This window comes from Notothenia coriiceps, unplaced genomic scaffold (assembly GCF_000735185.1).
Source record: "Notothenia coriiceps isolate Sejong01 unplaced genomic scaffold, NC01 NC01_scaffold00000339, whole genome shotgun sequence".
Taxonomy (NCBI): domain Eukaryota; kingdom Metazoa; phylum Chordata; class Actinopteri; order Perciformes; family Nototheniidae; genus Notothenia; species Notothenia coriiceps.
Genome location: NW_011333040.1, coordinates 22,162,350 through 22,165,619, shown reverse-complemented (window position 1 = coordinate 22,165,619; position 3,270 = coordinate 22,162,350).

Below are 3,270 nucleotides of genomic sequence, written 5' to 3'. Positions count from 1 at the left end.
GTGCAGCCATAAACAAGCTGGAGAGCGTGGCCGGTGAGAAGACGAACTGTGTGTTTATAGAAGAGTTTACCAACTTGCAGACGTGGCGCACGTACAAATGCTTTGTGGAATGTATAAATGTACGTTCTAGTCAGTGTCATTTGTTTGTTTGATGTCCTCAATCTAAAGCAGCATGATTGTTAAGTTAAAAAACGAATGTGACTATGTAGATTGATACACAAACGGCTTGACATGCTGCTAAAAATTTTCAGTCTATTATATTTGCATTAAAACCTGCATAAGTTAAAAACTGTTTTAAAAGCATTATTCATAAAAATACACGGGGGGGAAGAAAGGAAAACATATTCACAAGTGGTAAAAAATATATGTAAAGACTGTATTTTTGCATTTCTTATTTTTGTGCATTGTATTTACAGTAATTATTTTTATTTTCATTTAAGGTTTTTTCCCTTAAACCTTCGTAAAATATGCTGTACTGCAACAAAAAAACTAAGTAAGAAGAACTCAAAAGAAAACAAAGTATGTGGTCATTTATGAGTGAAACCCAGTGAAAACATCCTAGTGGATGTCCATCCCTTTCAAGCTGGGAACTGAAAAATACCCAAGGGACTTGACAAATACCTTTTAAGACCCTTTCCAATACTTTTTAAGAACTCACTCACCACTTCGAGTTTTAACCGGTAACATTGGCGCCACACTTTACCTCACATCTGCTATACACAGTATTGATTGTCCTTCCTCCTTATCTTCCCAACCATTTGGACGCCAGGGACTTGCATTCCCCATAACGATGTTAATTTACATACCGGCGTAAACGGGCCTCCGCACACTATCAAGCACGAGAGCGTGCGATGTCCTGTCTCAGATGACGTCAAATCCAACGGCGTGCCATAAATAAACTAACAGAATCACACCACACACCTACGCAATGATGTACATTCAGGGCACCACTCTGTAGAATTACAACCTCTTTGGACAATTTAGTATCTTTTGAAAACAAGCTACAAAATGTAATTACCTTGGAAATGCCCTTTCATACTTTTTTAATATACCTTCATTTTCGGCTAAATTGATTTATAACTTTTAGATACCTTTTTTAAGACCCGCGGACACCCTGTCAGGGGCTGTTGCACTGTTAAGGTTTGGGAAAATGTGAAGCATTACTTTTTGGGGGTGGGTAATATTCCCTTTTTTTTTTTTATAAATGATTATAATTGAAATATTAAAAATTATATTTGATTTCTCTTTTTGTCCTTATAAAAATCTATTTTATCTTTGATCGCAACCATTTAACACTTTTTGTCTTGTTGTGATGGCTATGAATATTTTGTCTGGAGTCCTACAAATAAGTTCCCGAGCATTTATATCAGCATTTTTCAGCAAGAGTCAGTAACTGGGCCTTGTAAATTAATGATAGGTCAGGGTAGATAAAGTGCTTATATTTTATTTGGGAAACTTCACAAATATACTCATGAAGGGAAGTCATATGAGAACCACATCAGCAGATAGGTTTCGCCCACCAAAACGTCCTTTTCAGGTTAGTCTTGGCCTAAATGAGATATTAAAGGTCACTCCTTTACAGCGCAGAGGACTAAACTGATCTTGTACTCACCAGCGTGAGGAGGCTCAGGTACACGGCCATGGGCAGGCATCATGGATGACTGGACGCATGGAACCAGGCTGTATCTCTGGCTGTAAGAGAAAAACACACATTATTGGAGATTGTAAACATATAATCAATAAGACGTCTTCAGAGCTTCCTTTAGTACAATGCCTAAAATGCACTCCAGGTCCAACCTGTCTCTATTTCCAGAGGAATAGTTTTGTACTCTCTCTCTCGCTCGCTCTCTCGCAAATTTTCACTTCTAGTATCTTTTTGGGTTTCGCATTGTTGGCTGTAATAAACATTTTCGCTATCACATTCATAAATGCCAATTATTCTCTGACTGAATCGACTGATCCATTTGTCTACACAAAGTACACGCACATTATAAAAAATCCCCGTTTCACAAAGGTCCAAAACAACAAAGCATGTTTAAAGGAATAATAACCTTTCAGAAATGCCACTGTAGGTTAGTAGTCTGTAGGCAGGTAGAACAGTCCTGATGTTGTGATGACCGAGGAGAGACACGGCCTCCTTGTTACGTAGGCTCCACCAAACAAGACATCTTGCTCAATGAATAGACAGAACACTGGTTGTGGTTTGCGGGCACCACTCATGGCAGGTTGAGAACACACATGTTCATGTCACACACGTCATAACCAATCTGACCTCTGAGACAATACAAGTTGCTTACAGGACAGTAACACTAAATGGGAGGAGGCTGACTTCACAGCATAGGACTGCTTATGCAATTCAATAGCCTCCAGTTTGAAAGAATGTCCTCAACGCTCCTAACCTTTCCTTCAGTAATCCAGCGTTCTATCTACAGCAGGTCACTGTGTTGGAAAGCAAGTTTTTTCACACTCTGCCTTGGCAATAAGACGGTCCATGTTGGCCCCTGCGCCACACTGTTAGGAAGGGGCACTGAGGGGGACCCCAACGTCTCCACACTCAGTTCAACACATTTTCATGAGTATTTAACATCCCTTTGACTGCAACCATAACAACACTAACATATGTATAAAGCCGTAAATAACTTGCGAGATATATATCAAACGTGGTTATTGTTATAGCTAGTACTCTGATGTATGAAGAATATATCTGAGGGGCCCTACATTCTTAGGCTTCTCAGCCAAATTCAACCATAGGCGTATCGCTATGTCGTTTCTGGTGTATGTTGTGTGAGGGATTCTCGAGGGTTGTATATTATGATATGGTGTGTGCTCCTTCTCAATGCATGACAATTTCTAACAATTTGTTATGGATACTCTATCGGGAAGTTACGCCAAGTTTTTCCACTGACTCTGTAAGAAAGGGTAGTTGTCACAATCAAGAATGTGAAGGTGAAAACGGGTAAAGCCGGATGCAATGTAGCTAGAAGAGGTATTTTTTGTGTTTACAAAAGATGTATATAACTAATTAGACAGGTAACTTGCAAAGTTCAGTGCCAATGCTTTCTATCAATACAACACTGACCCTACACCATATTATTGCTCTATTAAAAAATGTACTCTACGCAAGCTTAAAACTCAAAGTCTGTAAAGTTTCTGTTTGTTGCAGCACACACACACACACACACACACACACACAGCCACACTTGATCATCATTGAGTCTAACAGAGCACTCTCTGACATACTCTTGCACACACTTAGTCAGCAGCTATCTA